Raw genomic sequence first — 23238 nt, 5'->3', positions numbered from 1 at the left:
TAAGTTGGTTAATAAGGTTAAATAAATATAAAACTTAAAGTGTAATCATATATAAACTAAATTTCAATATTAAAAGAATATATTTTCTTCTATTATGTTTTTAACTTTTAACATATTATACTTAATTTATTAGGTCTAATATGTTGTTGAATGTAAACCATTATCATTTTAAAGCTACAACTTTTGAATAATTTGTATAAAATACTTAAATTGTTAATTTAAATATAACCTTACAAGATCAACTTAAATATAAATTTTTGTTCAACTTAAACAATCTAAAGAATATTTTGTAAATAGTTAAAAGTGATAAAATGTAATGTCTTTCTAATAATGATTATAAGTTGATTAATAAGGTTAAATAAATATTAAACCTAAAGTGTAATCATAAATAAACTAAATTTCAATATTAAAATAATATTTTTACTTCTAATTATAAAGTTATGTATTTAACTTTCAACATATTATACTTAATTTATTAGATTTAATATGTTGTTGTATGTAAACCATTATCAATTTACAGCTAAAACTTTTGAACAGTTTGGACAAAATACTTAAATTGTTAATTAAAATATAATATTACAAGGTCAACTTCAATATAAATTTCAATTCCACTTAAAAAACCCAAAGAATATTTTGTGGATAGTTAAAAATGATAAATTATAGTGTTAAATGCAAAAACTAAATTGTAATATCAATTTAACTAAAATATTTCCTAAAAGTATTTTTATAATCGTTAAAAGTTTTCAAATAATTAGCTTAAAATAACTTACAATAACAATAGTTAAAAATAACTCTATATAAATGATTATATTGTTACCTTTAAAATAAAAAAAAAAATTGTTTGATGTTTTAAATAATTACAATGATAGAAATTAAAACGTTAAGCAAATAAATTTTAAAAAATTAATTAATAATAACTACAACTATAAATAACATTAAAATATATATTATATTTTATTTTATTCATAAGTAACCCACGGGTAGAGGTCGCTCAAAAGATTGAGATTATGCAATTTTAATAGATGTATATATTATCATATAATTCAAAATAGAGTAAATTACATGAATGGTCCCTATGGTTTAGAGTAATTTGCATGTTTGGTCCCTGACTTATTTTTCTTAACTCGGAAGTTCCCTACTATTTGTTTTTGTTACGCACTTGATCCCTGTCTTACCTAAAAAGACCATTTTTCCCTTGATTTTCTAATTTATTTAAATAAACACACCCCAACCCCACCCATTCACCTTACCTTACATAACCCACAAATTTTTCCTATTTAAATAATAGTCTTTTTATGTAAGACAAAGACCAAACAAGTAACAAAAACAAACAGTAGGGACAAAGCACGTAACAAAAACAAATAGTAGGGACCTTCCGAGTTAAAAAAATAAGTTACGGACCAAGCGCGCAAATCACCGCAAACCATAAGGTCCATTCGTGTAATTTACTCTTCAAAATAATCAATATATTATATCTCCTTAGTATACAAATTATTATATCAAATTTAACAATAACGTTATTGTTATATTTAAAAAAAAACATGTAAAGATTTTAGTTATATAGATGTTTATGCGCAACGCGCGGGCATTCGCCTAGTGTCTTTAATAAATCTCCAAATGCCATTGCAATCTCACCCTGTCATCATACCTATCGGCCATAGCCATAAAAAAAATCAATAATCTTCTACTTGTTTGTTTGCTACTATAACTATTCTTGCAGAAATACAAATGAACAAAACCAATCATTTATATGGGACATTTAGGGCTAATTTCATTAATGATGACCAACACCAACTGATATGTTATATCTTGACAGAAAACCATTTGCATCATCAAAAAATAGCCCTAGAAAGAAAGAAACTCAAAAAGAAACTAGAGACTAGAGAACTATTCATAAAACAAGTGTTTCCCAAGTTCTGTAAACCCGTTAACCCCAACGAACCCTTCTCATGCCCGAATAAGAAAAAGATTGAAAGTACAACTTACCCGAAATCAACTTTCACTCAACCTGAAATTGGCTCCTTCAAAGGCACTGGTGGGAGGTACATGTTTGCCCTAGATCCTGAACTCCCACCGGATTTCTTCATGGACTTCTTGCTCTTCCGTGGGTCGACTTTCTTCCCCGTGCCACTCCGATAACGTAGACATACCTACGAGAGAGTCGGTCCTCGAAAATTTCAGTCTCGGGTGATTCGGAGGTGGGACCACCGGTAGAGGAAGAATCATCAAGCATTGCTTTCATTTTGAAGGAGAAGGTTAGCGGCAACGGTGTGTGGGATTTGAGTGGGGACAGAGAGTGGGTTAAATCAGGGTTTAAAATTGTTGTGGAGTCGTCGTGCAGGCTTGAATAGTCGGTGTGGGTTGGAGGTAGTGGAGGTGGGTGAGGGGCGGAGATGAAGGAAAGGAGATGTTAGAGAATAGTTCGAAACGAACATAGGAGAAGAAAGCAGGGTTTAAAATTTTTGGGGATTTCATTTTCCCTCTAAGAGAGATGCGCGTTTTTTGAAAAAAAAATATAAAATGACATTCACAGAGGATGCAGATTTTAGATAGAGTGCCCTCCGTGTATTTAATTTTTTTTACATATGACAGTAATTTAAGGGCACGCAATAATGCGTGACCTAAATCCTTAAATTTTTTGAAGAGCTGACACTTTTTTAATGTCACTCTCTTTTGTGTAACATAAATCAACGAGTGTCGTGGTTTGCACATCGTAAAAGGCTCTTTTTCTTGTAGTGTAAGAAGATGTTCATACAACTCAATAAACTTGATTATTAACAGAAAATAATTATCATTAATATGCAAGAATATTTTAACAAGCTTAACAAGATAAATAACTCAATCAAATTAATCCAAACCACTCAATCAAACCATATTCATAAGATCATATAGTCTAAACAAAAGTATGAAGCCTTTAGCTTGTAACTACAACAAATAGCATCCTAAAATCGAAATCTAATGATTCAAACATGGTTCACACAAAAGATTAACATAAAAGTAATGTTTGTTTTCCTTTGATCTGTTCAAAATTGACTTCTAGGTTGAATTGTCAAAAACCACAGCTCTAAGAACCCTTTTGGCCTCCAACATTAGTTAGGGTTCGGAATGATAAAGTTCTATATACAAATTCTTAAAAACAATGCAACGCGATGAGCTTTTGGGAAAAACTCTCCGAGTTTTTCATTTAAATTGTGTGTATGACAAGTCGTTAAGAATCGCGAAACTTCTATTCAACTCGTCGAGTTGAAGTCCCAACTCATCGAGTTCACTTGGAATCAACATTTTCTCAAAACATGAAACTCATCTGAAATTGTGTCTAGTTTTCAAAAAAATTTGAATCTCGTCAATCAGAGTTACGGTTCATAAGATATGGCCAAAACACTGATGATGGGTCAAGTTGTCCAGCAACATCCTTCTTTCTTCAAAATCCAATCTCCAAGCTTCAAATTGCTAAATCCGCTTCCTTTTCCATCCGAGCATGCCATTGTTGCTGAAAAATGAAATTCTAAACTAATTAAGCACCTTTTGTTCATCAAATTATATAAAAACAACATAAATTATTAAGATAATGCATGAATTTTATAACTAAATATGCTCATATCAAAATACCCCACACTTGACTTTTACTTGTCCCCAAGTAAAACTGAATTTTAGCACACTAATACCATATACGACAATCTCAATCGAACCCAACCATTCTGCCAAGACCACAATGCACGCATTTGTGTCTAGAACTTTTCCTAAGGACCCCCTAATTCTAAATACTAACAATCCTCATAAACACTCACCCACTTTTTTGAACAACACTCATTTTATGCATCCCTCCGAATCCATCCCCATAAAACTTTCTTAACCTCTTTGAATATTTGGTTAAACCCAAGCATACATATTGTAAAAAAAAACTAGAAAAGAAAAATACAATAAAAATAAATAACTTGATAACTTTTTGTCGTGAATCTTTAATAATTTGCAGCTTTCTTCATATATTTCTTTTTTGTCTTCATAGCTTTGTAGATTTTTTCAAACAATTCATCACTCTTTTTTTTTTCTTTTTCAACTCTTTTTTTTTGTTTTTAAACTCTTTTTTTAACCTTTTTTTTAACTTTTTTTTTTTCAATGCACTTTTTCCATTCAAAACTAAAAACCTAGAAAAACATATGCTTAAGCAAGACTGCAAGAGAATTTAACTTCATCCTTTATTAGTTAAAGACATTACTGTAGTGTGCAATGACTACATAAGCTCTCCTGGATACATTTCAAGTACACGATGTTAAACATATTTTGATCCTCAAACTAAGCAAGGTTGTATTTTTGTCCCATGATTTCACTAGAATAAAGGGGGCCACAAATGCATTATAACGTATATTGGCTCAACTAAACGTTTAGGTCCACATATAATTATCAAACACAATACCAGCATGGAATCTTAATTGCTTTTACCAAATTTTTCTAAATTAACCCTAGCAATTTTTATGCAAAAGTTTTAAAATTAAACCTATGATTCTAATTTGACTAATGTAACCAACCCCTACCCCACACTTAATTCATGCAATGTCCCCATTTCACGTTATGCATGATAAAGAATATAAAAGTAAATAGGGAATTGGAACAAACTCCCCTGTGATAGAAGTTGCAAGGTTGATATTCTTCTGGTTAAGCTTCATCTTTAGTTGACTTTGGCATGGGAATAGCTCATTGACGCCTTGGGTGTCAAACATCTCATGTGGTTGACAGCTCTAAATATACCGGTAAAAACCTCTTGGAAAACTTCAAAAATGGACTTCAAAAATATAACCAATGCCCGCCTTGAATGGAATCAAATCAAAAACTTGAAAGGAAATAAACTAAGCAACTCGCCGAGTTGTAAGTGAAGACTCGTCGAGTTTGACCGTGACTCGGGCAGAAAATGCGTATTTTCTCTTGCACTCGTCGAGTTGTAAGAGAGCACTCGATGAGTTTTTGTCGTTGATCATGCAAATTCTTCTTTCTGCTTCAATGTTAGCCATACCGAGATTTGATTAAGTAAAAGAAAACCTTCATTTGCAGAAGATGATATAGATGAAGAGTTTCAAGAGTGCTAGGCCAAATCCACATAACTGTAATTTGACGAAGTAAAAGAAAAGCGTGGAAGTTGTGGAAACGTGGATGAAGACGAAGAAGGCACATGTTACAAAAGATGTCGGATGGAGGCCGAAGCCTATGGCCTATGGGGTTGAAAACCAGCCGACGGAAAGGTTCAGATAAGGTTAAGAATTAGACTTTTTTTTCTTAAAATAAGATATAATTGAGATCGTGCTATTAAAAGAAGTTTTATGTTTGGTCTAACCTTTTTTTTAGGTAAAAAATAATAACTCTCAAAAATTCAATTGAGTTTTTTTTTGTTAAATATTTAAAACACTAAAAATAGCTTTTAAAAATTGATGGTCTCTCTTACCTAAGCTATTTGATTTCGAAACTAGAATATATTATTAATAATATAATTTGATGTTAGTTAATTTTTTTTTTCATTTTTCATGATAATAAAAAGGTTAAAAATAAAGTTCCGATACAACATAAACTAGTCAAACATTTTTACCCATATCTAGATTTAATCTACATTAATATTAATGATAAATACAAAAGAAAATTTGTGAAATGACCAAAAAGGAGGGGTTGTTTGAAGAAAATGACCAAGAATTAGGAGTTTTCGAAAAATAACCACGACTTCCGTAGACAATAAGGATATTAGCGGTTTTGTCTTAAGTCTTTGTTTTTTTGTGTGAAGTTCTCAACAATAAGGATATGTTGGTTTTCTCTAGATTGCTTTGTTAGGCTAAAGGGTGTCACAAATTGCTTACCCGTGGTAAGCTTATGTGGCATATATGCTTGGGATGGAAATTTCACCCGACCCGGTAGGGAACCCGATTCACCCGCTCCAATCGAGGATGGGTATTCCCCGCCAAAACGGGTACCTGGTACGGGGCCGGGGATCCTCATTATGCTAAAACTGGGGATGGGGTCGGGGACGGGTATAACAATCCCCAACCCGCCCCGCCCCCGATATATATATATATATATATATATATATATATATATATATATATATATATATATATATATATATATATATATATATATATATATATATATATATATATGTCACACCCCAAAACCAAGAACGGCGGAAACGTTCCGGGGTGGAGGACGTCATGTGAAGTATCACAACAGTGTAATATAATAAACAAGCAACAACATCATCCATTGCATTATAAGTAGAGTTTTAGTACATGTGTGTTCTTTCATAAGGTACAACAATAAAATGAATAATCAAAATAAGGCGAGTCTTGTCTGTGCTCCATCTTCTCAAAAACCTGGCCATCGCACCTATCTAACTGATGACCTGAGAATACAAGTTATTTTGAAAGCGAGTATGAGCTTTAAAGCTGGTGAATTAATAAGTATTTAAGTGTCATTGTCTTGTTTGGAAAAACTGTCATGATTGTCTGGCAAATCTTTAAATGTAACATTTGATATAAGTTTGAAAATCCTAGAAAATCCCTTATTTCCTACAAGTATGAAATGTAGTCTTCTACCAAGACCCGAATGTTCTGTAAGTAAAATGATAGTTTTTCCTTTCTATTGACTAGTACTAAAGTATTTAGTCTAACTCCTCGTTTATGTGAAAGTATCACAAAATAAAGTAAACAGGAAAAAGTATAATCATGTAAATGTTAGCCGGAGGTACTGGTGCCAACAAGTACTTAGTCTAACTACTCGTTTATGTGAAGATATCACAAAATAAAGTAATAGGAAATATGTAATAATGTAAGTGTTAGCCGGAGGTACTGGTGCTAACAATACATCGCGGTAAGCGAAATAAATAACCTACTGAACATCCGAAGATTGTCCGATTAACCTCTGTAGCGAACAGTAGGTTCCAGGAATGGTTAGTCCCGTAATTGGCCCCTAATAATAGTAATAACAACCTAATGAACATCCGAAGATTGTCCAATTAGCCTCTGTAGCGAACAATAGGTTCCAGGAATGGTTAGTCCCGTAATTGACTCTCGTTGACCAGGGATAGGCAGGACGATTTACTGAAGGTACTAATAATTCATCCTAATGAACCGAGGTTCAAGTATTCATGTAAGTATACATAGGAAATTGTATCTACGTAAAGGTATTCATGTAATGTGTTCATGTAAGCGTATTCATGTATCATGTAAGCATATGTAAAGGTACTCATGTATCAGGTAGTGTACTCGTAAAGACTCATGAATGAACTGACTCTTGTGTGATTCCTTGTAATAGGAATAATGATTGATATCTTCTAACTATCCCTATGATAATTAACTGGAAAGTAATTGGTTGTTCAAGTAGATTTATGCACTCTTACTACTCAAGGGTGTGAGAAACTAAATGAAAGATGTAAACTATAATATTAATACATATATAAGAAAATATAAGTGTATATGCATAGTTTATTTCAAGAATGTAAAATGGTTTTGTAAGACATCTTATGGGTTTTGAACAATAATTAGCAATGACTTGATGTCATTTTAATAAACATTTCAAAGGTAAAACATTTGGTAACAATGTGTTTTTAAGATGTAAAACCATTTCATGCATCACATTTTGTAGCATTTAAAATCATTTAAAATATTGATTAGGGGTATGAACTCACCTGTAGTTGGTGATTGGGATGAACTGAACGGTATAGGATGGCTAGGTGTCAAGCGAGGACTTGTACACACACTACGATCCTAATGAACATATAATCACACATATATGCACTCAGTTAGACTCAAATGACTAATTGATAATCTTAAGACAACCTAGACATAATAAACACTTTATATAAGTGTTTTAAGCCCTAAGGATTGCATCTAAGCTATTGTGGGACAAGGTACTTGTGTTTAGGGTTCTTAAGGACCCCATATATGAGTTCACTCCTCATATACTAACACACATGGAGTTTACGGTTGTAAACTCTTGAGTTTACGGTCGTAAACTCCCAACCATGGGGTATTTGTGTGTTTTGAAGTCCCAAATGCTTCCTAGAATTATTCTAACTTGATGGTTCCATCCTTGAAGGGGTTTAAGCTCTAGAAATACTCCCATTAGGAGTTTACGGCCCCAAGGCCATTCCCCTTGGAGTTTACGGCCGTAAACTCCCTTGGGGTGTTGTTTTTGTTGTTTTCAAGCCTTATGCATTTGAAGGATAGGTTCTAGATATTTGTTTAAAGCAATTGGGGACCCTAGGCACACTTTGGTGCCCTTGTTAGGTGTTTACGGCCTAGGAGCATTAACAAGGCCGTAAACTCACTTCAAGAGGTGATTTTGATGCTTTCAAGTCTCTTGCACATGTGGTATAGGTTCTAGGCTTTTATTCCAAGCATATGAAGGCATTAGGCACACTTTGGTGCCCCTTTAGTGAGTTTACGGCCCATGAACCATGTCATGGCCGTAAACTCTCTTTGAAATGTGATTCTTATGTGTTTAAGGCCTTAGATTAAATGGGAAACAATTCTATGTAAAGGTCTAGGGCTTTAGGTGTATTAATAACACCCTTTGGTCCATTTCCATGGAGTTTACGACCTAAGATTGCTCTTGGGCCGTGAACTCCCATGTGTTTGTGTTCTTTGATTGTTTTCTTGTCCTTAATACACCTACAATTGAGTCTGAGGCAGTAGCATAACATAAGGAACAAGCTAGGCTCGGTTTCGGGAGTTTACCGCCCAAGAACACCTTGGGGAGTAAACTCCTAGATCTAATGATTTAGCCATCTAAATCATGTTATAAGCACCTAATAAGCATTCTAACATTACTAGAAAGAGTTACTCACGTTTTGGTATAAAAACCCAAAGATCCGTGAGAGAGAAAATGGCTTTTCTCTAGTTGGAAATGTGAATAATGAATGAATTTGGTTCAGAATTCTATTTATAGTCCTGAGATATTTTGGCAGAAAATATTTTTATTCCTGAAATGATCTCTAATATAATAGAGTGTTGGAATAACAGTGTTGCACAAAACCCTAGTGCACCCACTCTTCTGATATTTCCTGAAGTGTAAACCCTGAATTACTCAAACTTACGCGAAAAGTCTGAAAATTCACTGTGACTACTATAACTTCTATTGAAGTGATATAGTTTGTACAGAATGGAAATTTCAGATTGTCACATCATCCCCCCGTTAAAGGGAATTTCGTCCCGAAATTAGAATTTAGGCAAGGAAGTATGTACGAATGATCGACTCGTGAGGAGGAAAAACTTCCAAATCGATTGGTTCTAGCGCTCCTAAGTGAAATCGGGTTCTCGGTTGGCATTCCAACGAACCTTCACTAACTGGCGACGGCGTTGCTTCGTCCGCTTGACCTCTCGGTCGAGGGTCACTACGGTTCTAATATGAAGGCAAGGATCTCGTAAATCTCGATCTCGTCGAGAGGAATTACGAAAGTCCTAATGGAAGGATACTGTTTCAAGTTCGAGAGGCGAAGGGGAAAATGTACGTTATGGAGTTCGCGGAGTAGGTCTAGTTTGTGAAACGTAGGACCGATTCTGGTAAGAATCTCGGAGGTCCTAACTATATTGGATTTTAGCTTCCCACGCTTTACGAAGCGTAATAAGCCGTTCCCAGAGTGAGGTTTCCTAAAGAATTTGGTCTCTCACTTGGAATTCCAAATGTTCTTCCTCTCGCTTACTTCCCAGTCAAGGGCCATCCCTTGTTGGGTCAAAGTCGAAAGGGTTCCTAAAGTTTACGGGGAGTTCCGAATGGACTATGATAGTAGGTCTGTAAGACCTAGAATTTGGCGAATTTTCCATCGGTGACTATGGTGCCGACAAATTCCCAACAGTTTTGGATAATTTGACAGAGTACTCAAGAATTCCCACAACACTAAAAGTGTGTCTCAGGAATTTTGACTCTAAATTCCAAAACTCTTGTTCAGAGAACTTTGTGGAAAGTATCTCCGAGGGTAACGTTTCTATGGGTTCTTTCTTACTACGAGGGTGGATAAGTAGTCATTATATGGAGAAATGACGAACTGATCCCAGTAAGGAAGGCGCACTCTACTTATTCAGCTCATGAATATTATGGGCGTATTGGTCCTATCCGAGGGGTATCACTACGGACTTGAAGTGTCCGCATCGAGTTTGGAGGGTAGTCTTTAGGACATCCTTCCCTAACACTCGAACTGGTGATATTCGGATCTCAGGTCCATTTCTGAAGTAATTCTTTCCCTGTGTTTTCTCATTCAATTCGTCTATGCAAGGCAGAGACAACGATTTCTAAAGGAAATCTAAATGAAGTCTCCGGTCGTCGAGGTACATAAAATGCACTCCGTCGACTTCTGGTAAGAATAAGACCGGAGCTCTCAAGGGTGAGAAGCCTGGTCTTCTAATTCTATTGTTGAGTAGTTCGCGGTGTTGTCCGGGCTGTTCTTGTATCTTCCTTAGGTGTTTAGACTGTAAGGCAATCTGGTTATAAGAGTCATACTGGGTTCTAAGTTTGTTCTTATGCCAATGCAATTACTCGTACTCCTGGACAGTCTCCATCCTAAAGTTCATATTAGAATTCATACGTGATTCAAGGATCACAATTTCGTGTATACGAGTCATATATAATTAAGACTGAAAAGGTAGTCGAATAACTGATTCTTCCTTAATCTCACATCCCATCGCGGGAAAAGAAGTTAAAGTGGAATCATCAATTCTAAACCTGTAGAACATTGATTATATATCACTCTCTTGTATACCTTCTTTAGTGGTGATCAACCGTATGAATCCTGGAATTGAACTTCACGTACTACACGAGTAATACTGTTGGGATTCCTTCGGAAAGGAAAAGAACTATAAGGTACTCCTTGTATGAGTACTTCAGTGTTCTGATATGACGGCTTCGCTAAAGGACGTTTACTGAGAAAGAGATGTACTTATGAAGTTGGTATTGCGAAGATCGAATTGAATCGAGTCGTATGATAATGTCGGAAACATATGACAACTAAAGACATTAGACTTGAACATAAGGCGTTACAGTCAAAACACGACAGTGCAACCATTAACAGAGTTACTGAACTTAGGATTTACTACAAGACTATTGCTACGAACAAGGTATACTACAAAAGACAAGTATACGCAGCACGAGCATCCCTATACCGACAGGATCCCGCAAAAGATAAGACTCTAGTTGCACTAGTTTTGGGATGGTGCATAAGTCTGTTACAACGAAATGCCTAAGTTACATTAACGTGGGTCCGGAGTAGACTCTCCTGCGGCGGAGGTTGGTGGTAGACTTTCTTCTGTGCCAGCAATTGCTGCCCCTGGGCAGTTCCTTTTGTAGTGACCTACTTTGCCACAACCGTAGCAAACCTGGTTCACCCGGGTGTTTGGCACTTGAGTGTCCTGAGCTGTTGGCGTCCTGCAGAAACGGGCTGTATGCCCCTTCCTGTTGCAGTGTGAGCATTGCATCTCCTTACAAGGTCCATAGTGGTGAAAATTGCATTTAATGCATTTTGGGAGAATTCCAGCATAAAGTTTGGCTGGTTTGGGGACCATTGGGACGCCCGAAGGGATGGTAGTTGGCGGTGCTGATGTCGTGGCTGTGAAAGTGGTTACTGGTGGTTGTTTCCTGTTCGCCCTTCGAAGCGACTTGTTCTTCCTTTTGGCCCATAACTTCTGGCTGTTACTCTTGGCCTCGACACTCAGGGTACCATGGTAGTTTGTTGGTCGTTGCGGGGCTGGATTGTTACTTGGATTGGAATGATTTATAGCGATCCTGCTAACACTTGCGTTGTTAGCGTTCAGGTGGGTCAGAATAGCTGACACGGCAGCCGAGACTGCAGCTTGAAAGGTAGCTGCATCAATCTGAAGAGTTGGTGTTGGGTTGATGGGCTGATCGTTTTTCTTGGGATTCATGATTCTACTACACCGAAAGAAAAATGAATTTGTGAGTGAAAATGGTTGAATCTAAACGTAGTTCGATCGCTCATGTAAAGAATAGAAGTATGTTCTCTAAGGTTCGACCTACATCCCTATGATGCAGTCCTAATATGGAATGGAAGTATGTTCACGAAGGTTTGACCTACATCCCTATGATGCAGTCCTAGCAAAGATCGGGAGTAAGTTCATGCAATGGTCTCAAGATGTTTGTCGTGTGAGCCGAGGTATCGTTGGTTGGCGAATAACGTGATCCAACCATTGAAAGAGACTTGGAGATGTCTCCGGAGTTAAATTGCTATAGTCCAATGACTTGACTAGAGCATGTTTCAAATAGACTCTAATGAAAGTATGATAAGAGTATTTGAATAAAGAATAACTCAGAGGTTAGCCGACTGTTAATATCTCTGATATTCATGACGTACAAGTTTGGGAAAATGACCTTGTAAAAAGGTCTTACATCATAACCAGAGAAGATAGTTCCTGACAGTATAAAGACCTAACTAAAGTACTTACAGTACAAGATAGTTTCATAGAAAATGCCACATCAGGCATAGACAGGAACACGATTCCTTTCTAACAAGGAATATAAAGTAAAGCATCTACTACTGGCGACGGTCATCCCTCTAGGGATCTCTCAGTTCAGCCAGTTGGAATTCCACATCAAGTAGGTGTCTTTCGTACACTCTCTGGCGTACCCGAAGTTCCATGACTTCGGCTCGTGATTCAGCCAGTGCTTGCAGCAGGGTTTCATGGTCTCTCTCAGACCTCTCACGAGCATGTTCAAGGAGACTGGTGCGAAGCATATGCATTCCTCCATTTGTATCAACTTCTGTGATACGTTGTACAGCTGTCCTGCCCTGAATTTCGTTTCGGGCAACTCTTCGGATCAGAATTGGCATGATTCTGTCTGCTGAGCCCCCATTGCTCAGGTCATAGAAACTTCGGTCACCATTAAATGGCATGGGCTGATCTTGTCCTTGGTTCCATGTTTCCAAACATTCCACCCACTCAGGCGTCGGGCCATGAAAAGCCGGACGAGGGTTAGGAATCGGAAAGGGAGCTGCCTGGGGTAGGTTCTCAACCTCGGGTTCGGAGATGGCATCGTCTGAAAGGTCTTCAGCATGGTGATCATTCAGAGGGATTGGATGATCATTAACTGGTTCTTCTCCAAACCATCCAGCAATAACCGCGTTCGGAAGGAACAGGTTGTCGTGGGGATGGAATCCAGCCATGTTATCTACGCAAGAATTTGGGGATATAAGAAATAGCTACATAGACGAACTGACTAAGATAATTACAGTAAGACCAAATACCCCTATGGTATTTCTTTATGGTTGTGTTGGTAAGTTTTTAGACTTGTTGCCATATCACAACCATTCTTGGGCATATGCTAATCACTCCTCGGACCAGCATAGTTGATCAGGCTATGCCATTCCCAAGACTGACCATATATCCCCAGGCTTACTTGTGATATTCAACAATCGTAATACTTTTGTTCTTGTCGTTGTGACACTGATTTTAGTATGAATGGAGGCACGTATACTTTGTTAAATATTTTATTATTTAAAGGTATAAACTCTTTAGACAGAGTGTTTTAATCCCATGTATTTATAGTTAGTATATCTTTTATGGGTTGATATACTTAATTCACTATAAACAATGCTCTGATACCAATCTGTCACACCCCAAAACCAAGAACGGCGGAAACGTTCCGGGGTGGAGGACGTCATGTGAAGTATCACAACAGTGTAATATAATAAACAAGCAACAACATCATCCATTGCATTATAAGTAGAGTTTTAGTACATGTGTGTTATTTCATAAGGTACAACAATAAAATGAATAATCAAAATAAGGTGAGTCTTGTCTGTGCTCCATCTTCTCAAAAACCTGGCCATCGCACCTGTCTAACTGATGACCTGAGAATACAAGTTATTTTGAAAGCGAGTATCAACTTTAAAGATGGTGAATTCATAAGTATTTAAGTGTCATTGTCTTGTTTGGAAAAACTGTCATGATTGTCTGGCAAATCTTTAAATGTAACAATTGATATAAGTTTGAAAATCCTAGAAAATCCCTTATTTCCTACAAGTATGAAATGTAGTCTTCTACCAAGACCCGAATGTTCTGTAAGTAAAATGATAGTTTTTCCTTTCTATTGACTAGTACTAAAGTACTTAGTCTAACTCCTCGTTTATGTGAAAGTATCACAAAATAAAGTAAACAGGAAAAGGTATAATCATGTAAGTGTTAGCCAGAGGCATTGGTGCCAACAAGTACTTAGTCTAACTACTCATTTATGTGAAGATATCACAAAATAAAGTAATAGGAAATATGTAATAATGTAAGTGTTAGCCGGAGGTACTGGTGCTAACAATACATCGCGGTAAGCGAAATAAATAACCTACTAAACATCCGAAGATTGTCCGATTAACCTCTGTAGTGAACAGTAGGTTCCAGGAATGGTTAGTCCCGTAATTGGCCCCTAATAATAGTAATAACAACCCAATGAACATCCGAAGATTGTCCAATTAGCCTCTGTAGCGAACAGTAGGTTCCAGGAATGGTTAGTCCCGTAATTGACTCCCGTTGACCAGGGATAGGCAGGACGATTTACTGAAGGTACTAATAATTCATCCTAATGAACCGAGGTTCAAGTATTCATGTAAGTATACATAGGAAATTGTATCTACGTAAAGGTATTCATGTAATGTGTTCATGTAATGTGTTCATGTAAGCGTATTCATGTATCATGTAAGCATATGTAAAGGTACTCATGTATCAGGTAGTGTACTCGTAAAGACTCATGAATGAACTGACTCTTGTGTGATTCCTTGTAATAGGAATAATGTTTGATATCTTCTAACTATCCCTATGATAATTAACTAGAAAGTAATTGGTTGTTCAAGTAGATTTATGCACTCTTACTACTCAAGGGTGTGAGAAACTAAATGAAAGATGTAAACTATAATATTAATACATATATAAGAAAATATAAGTGTATATGCATAGTTTATTTCAAGAATGTAAAATGGTTTTGTAAGACATCTTATGGGTTTTGAATAATAATTAGCAATGACTTGATGTCATTTTAATAAACATTTCAAAGGTAAAACATTTGGTAACAATGTGTTTTTAAGATGTAAAACCATTTCATGCATCACATTTTGTAGCATTTAAAATCATTTAAAATATTGATTAGGGGTATGAACTCACCTGTAGTTGGTGATTGGGATGAACTGAACGGTATAGGATGGCTAGGTGTCAAGCGAGGACTTGTACACACACTACGATCCTAATGAACATATAATCACACATATATGCACTCAGTTAGACTCAAATGACTAATTGATAATCTTAAGACAACCTAGACATAATAAACACTTTATATAAGTGTTTTAAGCCCTAAGGATTGCATCTAAGCTATTGTGGGACAAGGTACTTGTGTTTAGGGTTCTTAAGGACCCCATATATGAGTTCACTCCTCATATACTAACACACATGGAGTTTACGGTTGTAAACTCTTGAGTTTACGGTCGTAAACTCCCAACCATGGGGTATTTGTGTGTTTTGAAGTCCCAAATGCTTCCTAGAATTATTCTAACTTGATGGTTCCATCCTTGAAGGGGTTTAAGCTCTAGAAATACTCCAATTAGGAGTTTACGGCCCCAAGGCCATTCCCCTTGGAGTTTACGGCCGTAAACTCCCTTGGGGTGTTGTTTTTGTTGTTTTCAAGCCTTATGCATTTGAAGGATAGGTTCTAGATATTTGTTTAAAGCAATTGGGGACCCTAGGCACACTTTGGTGCCCTTGTTAGGTGTTTACGGCCTAGGAGCATTACCAAGGCCGTAAACTCACTTCAAGAGGTGATTTTGATGCTTTCAAGTCTCTTGCACATGTGGTATAGGTTCTAGGCTTTTATTCCAAGCATATGAAGGCATTAGGCACACTTTGGTGCCCCTTTAGTGAGTTTACGGCCCATAAACCATGTCATGGCTGTAAACTCTCTTTGAAATGTGATTCTTATGTGTTTAAGGCCTTAGATTAAATGGGAAACAATTCTATGTAAAGGTCTAGGGCTTTAGGTGTATTAATAACACCCTTTGGTCCATTTCCATGGAGTTTACGGCCTAAGATTGCTCTTGGGCCGTGAACTCCCATGTGTTTGTGTTCTTTGATTGTTTTCTTGTCCTTAATACACCTACAATTGAGTCTGAGGCAGTAGCATAACATAAGGAACAAGCTAGGCTTGGTTTCGGGAGTTTACCGCCCAAGAACACCTTGGGGAGTAAACTCCTAGATCTAATGATTTAGCCATCTAAATCATGTTATAAGCACCTAATAAGCATTCTAACATTACTAGAAAGAGTTACTCACATTTTGGTATAAAAACCCGAAGATCCGTGAGAGAGAAAAGGGCTTTTCTCTAGTTGGAAATGTGAATAATGAATGAATTTGGTTCAGAATTCTATTTATAGTCCTGAGATATTTTGGCAGAAAATATTTTTATTCCTGAAATGATCTCTAATATAATAGAGTGTTGGAATAACAGTGTTGCACAAAACCCTAGTGCACCCACTCTCCTGATATTTCCTGAAGTGTAAACCCTGAATTACTCAAACTTACGCGAAAAGTCTGAAAATTCACTGTGACTACTATAACTTCTATTGAAGTGATATAGTTTGTACAGAATGGAAATTTCGGGTTGTCACAATATATATATATATATATATATATATATATATATATATATATATATATATATATATATATATATATATATATATATATTGTAACGACCCAATTTTCACGTCCAAAAATTTCGTTTTTAAGACATTACTTAGAAAACATTAATAATTAAAACATTGTTTAATTAAACCAATTCACATCGAAAACCAAATTTGAAATCCACAACATTTAAACAACCAAAATATCAGAGTATCAATCCCAGAATAAACTCATAACTGCGGAAACAAGAGTGTGTGTGATATGCCGCTACCGCGCCGGCTCCTTTCCGCTAGCTGAAGAGGTACCTGAAACAACAACTGAAAAATGTAAGCACAAAGCTTAGTGAGTTCCCCCATCTTACCACATACCGTACAACACATATCATACATACTGCCAGGCCATTCTGGGGTGCCTGACTACCCAGTACGGCCATTCTGGGGTGCCGACTACCCGTGCGGCCATTCTGGGGTGCCGTCTACCCGTGCGGCCATTCTGGGGTGCCGTCTACCCGTGTCAAGCTATTCTGGGGTGCTGACTACCCATCGGTCCTAACAACCGATCCTCGGGGACTATTTCACCCTCTACTGCTACTATCACATATATCATAACATAACATATTATCAGACATATATGGGGTGTCCGATCTACCCTTCGGTCCTAACGACCGAACTTGGGGACTATTCCTCGCCTACTACCACTATCACACATAACATATCATGCCAGCATATAAACATATCATCAAATACTGTCAGACATATCTGGGGTGTCTGACCTACCCTTCGGTACTAACAACCGAACTCTACTACTATCACATATACATATCGTGCTAGCATATAATATATCAGGTAGTAGCAAACCTAGATGATATCACAAAGACAATCATCTAACATACAACTCCTACTGGTGGGCCGGCATTGTGGCCGTAGACCCACCACTACTGGAAGGTAACTCACCTCGAAGTAGCTGCTGATCTGATCGGGAACTGACTGCCTACTGCTGCTGGTGCTGCTCCGGAAATCCTCCGGCTGCAATTCCCGCAACATACTCAATCAATTACTGATAACAGTCCTTTGGGTAAAATGACCATTTTACCCCTGATCATGTCATAAGTCAAGGTCAAAGTCAACTTTCAGTTGACCCGACTCGCCGAGTTGGCTCTCCAACTCGCCGAGTCCCTATCCAATCGATTGTCCTGAATCCTGTCTCTACTCGTCGAGTTAGGCATTGACTCGACGAGTTCTCCTTCTAAACTGATGTTCAAGTCCTTCATCCTACTCACCGAGTTGTATGAACAACTCGCCGAGTTCATCTTCATCTGATGAACACTTATGCTGAGGCTCGCCGAGTTGTATGAACAACTCGCCGAGTCTGTTCTTGATCTAAGAAGATTGCCTTGAACTCGCCGAGTCAGGGCATTGACTCACCGAGTTCCTTCATGGATGAGTTCGGCTTCCAACTCACTGAGTCACACCCCGTGACTCACTATTCCCACTCAGCAAACGCGAAAAGGGAAAACTCGGGGACTCGCGACTCGACTCGCAGAGTCAGATGAACGACTCGCCGAGTCGGCCACATGCAACTACTACACACGCGATTCTGCTTGAATCCAGCTTATGCTATCCACAGATCTGGGTTCCTAGAGCATGAATAACACGTAGAGTTTCCAACTTTACGTGTAGATATTCACCAATGAGGGTTTTAGGGCTCAAAATGCACCAAAAGAGTAGATCTAGGGTTTTCATGCAATATGGGTCCATAAAGGCAGTAGATCCAAGATCCTGGAGCTCAATCCCACCTAGATCTAGAGGTTACTCAGCTTATTACGAATCCTTAAACATACACAAGCTTGGAAATGGCTCAAGAAGGACTTAAATGGAGTTATAAGGAACAATAAGCACGAAACCAGAGGGGAAAATCAAGTTTTACCTCAAGGAAAACACTAAGATTGCTCAAAGATGGTTGACCTCCTCTTCCTCTTCTTGATCCACTCTTCTCCCTTCTCCAAAACTTCAAAACACACTAAGAATGCTTCAAACTCTCAAGGAATAAAGCTTTGAACGAGGGTTAGGGCTCTGAGGGTGAATGGGGGTTGGCTTGGGGCGGAATGAGGGCTTAAATAGGGTGCACACCCCTGAAACTTAGGGTTTCCTCAAACAGCGGTGACTCGTCGAGTCCAGGATATGGACTCGCCGAGTCGCCAACTTAAACGTGTCACGGGTCCCGTCTCTAATCGGCGATTCGGACCTATAACTCGCCGAGTCCAAGGCTTAAAATGAAAAAGAGCTCAAATGAAATTTACGTACCAGGAACCAGGTGCTACATATATATATATATATATATATATATATATATATATATATATATATATATATATATATATATATATATATATATATATATATATATCGATCATTTATTGAATTTGAATTAAGTCCACTAAAATGAATTGATCTATATTAGACCATTAGAGATAGAGTCCATATACCAAATTATGTACCCAATTCCAATAGTTCATCGATCGTCACTTTGTTCGTCAATCTATATACCAAATCGACACTTTTTGTTTTGATGTTTGTTAAACTTTATGATTGATGTAAACAAAATCTGTTTATGGAACATGGTTTTGATCACTTATTAAACATGTTTTTTTTTTGTGTAACTTGAGTTTATTATGTTGATAGATCGGAGATAGGTTGGGGATGGGCTGGGGAAAAGCCCAAAATACAAACGGGAGGTGATTTGATTCCCCGCATCCGTCGGGGATGGGGATGGGGACGAGGTTAGACACTCGGGAATGGGGATAGGGATGGTCAACCCCGCCCCAAACCCACCAAATTTCCATCCCTACATATGCCAACGGTAAATACCATGTCAGAATCCATTTTTAACCGCAGATATAACACCAACGACACATTTACACCGGTGATAAATTAAAAATACTAACTATTGATCGCTCAATGGAAAATTATGGTTTTTTTTTTTAATTTCAATTGTAAAAATTTTACCACACCCAACGTGGTGCCTATGTGTTATGTTTTTACCATTGACAAAACAACTGTCACACCCTTTAGCCTTAGGGCTTATTATTTTGTGGTCCAAGTTGATGTCTTTATATATATATATATATATATATATATATATATATATATATATATATATATATATATATATATATATATATATATATATTCATATCTGATGCTGAGGAAGAGTCATTTTTGGGTTGTAATAGAATTTGTAATTTAAAGGGCTTGTTCAACTTTTTTATGGAATTGCTCTAAAAAGCAAGCATTTTGTATTTATTTAGTAGACTAGGTGTGAGACCCGTGTATTACACGGGTTTATTAAAAATAAAAATTTAATATCAATATATAAATATGAAATATTTTATAATGTAATACTTTACATTACAGAATATAATCTTCTGAAAATTTGCAAAAAAATTAAATCGTTTGAAGTATTTATAAGAATTTATTACCAAATTAATAAGATGATTTTATTTCTTTATAAAACCCATTACAATTTGATGAAATTTTATTTTAAGAAAATGGAAATTCCTAAAAAATAACAAGTGGAAAATAAAATTTCCAAAACTCTCACAAAATGACAAGTGTCAAAATGAAAGAGAAGATGACATGTGGCAAAAAAAACCTTCATTTATTAGAGAGGATTTTATCTAATACCTGATTGGGTTTCAGAAAAAATTACGGAAATTATCCCTGTGGATTGTAAAAATTATACGTTTGGTTCCTAACATTTTTTTTGCACTCGGATGGTCCATAGGTTTTGATTTTGTTATGTGTTTGGTCCCTTGCAGACATTTTTTAATTTTTTTTATTATTTATTAAATATAAAAATAATTTAAGTAATTTTTGAAGTGGGATCCATTACCACCACCACCGTCTTGCTAACGGAACCAGCGACCACCCTTTTTACCTCTAGCAACCACCACCCATTTTCCCTCCGGCAACCACCACCCTTCACCTCTAGAACCCACCACATGTGTTCATATTTTGAATTCTAGAAACAACCAAACCACCAAAATCAAACATTAAACAACAAACCTGTGTTCCAATGTTCTAGATAGTAAAATCGATATCACAACCAAATCAACCAAACATCAAACCTAATTCTAGAGATGAAAATCGAAATCAACTGTCTTTATTTCGAATTTCAGAAATCCAAATCAAACCTAGTATCGATCTGCAACTATATGGTTGTACACCAACAAAGGAACTTCGATTTGTAGTGTTGGGGCTGTGAGGTGGAGTAGATGCGAAGCAGAGTAGACTATGGTGGTTGTTGCTGACATTTTCGACTAGAGAAGGAGGAAGTGGAGAAGCTAAGGCTAACACACAAAAGTATCTAGCCTCAAACCATAATCTAACATCAAAATTGGAAATCAAACAACCCTTCTAATCTGACGGTAACTCGAGGTGCAAATTCGATGTCGGCTTTAGAGGTACATTAGAGGTACAGAACTCTGGTGGCAACGACTTTAGAGGTGCCGGACTTCGACGACTTTAGAGGTACAGATCAATGGAGGTTCAAATGGGTGGATTTTAGGGTTGAGTTTACAGAAGAGAGCCCGAGAGAAAGATTCCATGTCTAGAAAGGGTGGTTGTTAGACTTGGAGTGGTCGCTCGCTGACAAGGGTGAAGTGGTGGTCGTCAGCTATGAAGAAAGTGGAGAGGAAATGCGAAAAAAGGAAGGAGATCGACGCTTCATTTTAGGGTTGGACCAATTTTCTATATTTAATAAATTATAAAAAAAAAAAAAAAAAAGAAGAAGTCTAAGGGCAATATGATATTTTCATGTTTGCAAGGGACCAAACACGCATTAAAATCAAAACCTAGGGACTGTTTGAGTGCAAAAAAATGATAGGGATCATACGTACAATTTTTGCAAACCACAAGGACGACTTCATTAATTTGTTATTGGTTTTAAACACCTTTTTTTGGAACAAGCTAGACAACATGCAGTTGGTTTATGGAACAAGGTTAGTTGGTGTTGTTACCCTAAAAAAAATTTGATATTAAAAAGTTGAATATATGACATGTGCTTTTGATGATGGGTATCAAGAACCCTCACAAAGGCAAACCCATGGAAGCCATTGGTAAGCAAGTTGGTGATGGAAACTATCTCTTGTTCCAGAATTTCAGTTTGTCCAAGTTTTCGTTGTTGGAAACCAAATTATTATTTTTATACGTATTCATAAAATCAGGAAAAGTAATTTATATCTTTTTAAATGTGTCTACTAGTCACCCTTAATGGGAAGAAATGCAACACAAGAACCTAAAGTACCAATCTAAGTCCCATCAGAAGAAACCAATTCAGAGTCTCGTGGGCCCTTAACATCAGCCCAAAGAATCACAGCCTTGAATGAAGTTTCCCTTATGCTTTTGGGTGACAAACTAAACATGCGTGAGTAATCTCTTATTTTTCAAGTTTCCCTAATTAAATCAACACATAAAAATGTACACCCTGATTTTTGTTTATTATTGAACACGTCTGCAGATGAACGTTGAGGTAATTTCACTTACTTTATTTATTTTTAATTAATTACAATAAATGATTAAAACCATAATTTAATAATTTTGATATCAGATTGAAGTGGAAACAGATGATAGAACCAGAATGTTCATAGGGACATTATGGGAATCAAAAACTAATGTCACAGGGGCTTATCTTCTACTAGAAGTTGGACTTAAGACATTCGGTGCTAATAGAATTCCAGAGTTTCATCTTCTTACTCAGGCTGCAGAAAGTATATCACAGTTTTGCACTATAATTAATATCATAATTTTTAATCTCTAAATTTATAAAAATGTTGCAGAAATGGGAAAGTTATGTGGAAGTTACCAATGCCGACAAAAAAAAAAAAAAAAGAAGAAGAAATTAAGGTTGTTGTGAATGGAGGAGGCAAATTCTATGTCCAAGTTGTTTCAGATTGATGAAGAACAGAAATTTAGTGATAATGAAAATTAAGAAAAGCAAAAAGCAGGAAGATATTAAGGAAAAAGATGAACGAAATGGAAAGTAAAACAGATTCAATTGAATGATGTAATAAACACAAGACAATCCCAAGGGAATCTCCCTTTTCTCACTAGCTAATAAGCTAAGATCCTAATACATTCACCATACTAATCCACATAGAAAAATAAAAATTCTCTCTCTCTCCCTCTCTCTCTCTCTCTCTCTCTCTCTCTCTCTCTCTCTCTCTCTCTCTCTCTCTCTCTCTCTCTCTCTCTCACACATATATTTAGCCACTTTTTCTGATTTGCCCCCGGAGCCCTTCTAGAATAATTATGCTACATATTTCTTTGTTTGTGTAATACTTTAGTAGTTCTGAATTAATATAACAGATCCAACAAACTCTTCTCGCTTCTTTAAACCTCACCCGTACTTGGCGCCTTTAGTCCCAAAAAGGGCGATAACTCATGGAAATGGTAATAACATCCATTTTTTTTTCCTTCCAAGGGTGCCTTACTTTTTGATGATGTGATAGTTGAGTGATATGGCAAAGACAATTTCCAAGTGTTTACACCGATTAGATACATCAGTTTCGTCTACACCTGGGCTGGCTCAACTTTGC

The sequence above is a fragment of the Lactuca sativa genome, chromosome 1 (genome assembly GCF_002870075.4).
Source record: "Lactuca sativa cultivar Salinas chromosome 1, Lsat_Salinas_v11, whole genome shotgun sequence".
In the NCBI taxonomy this organism is placed as follows: Eukaryota; Viridiplantae; Streptophyta; class Magnoliopsida; order Asterales; family Asteraceae; genus Lactuca; species Lactuca sativa.
The sequence above is the reverse complement of the archived record's forward strand: the minus strand, read 5'-3'. Positions refer to the sequence as shown.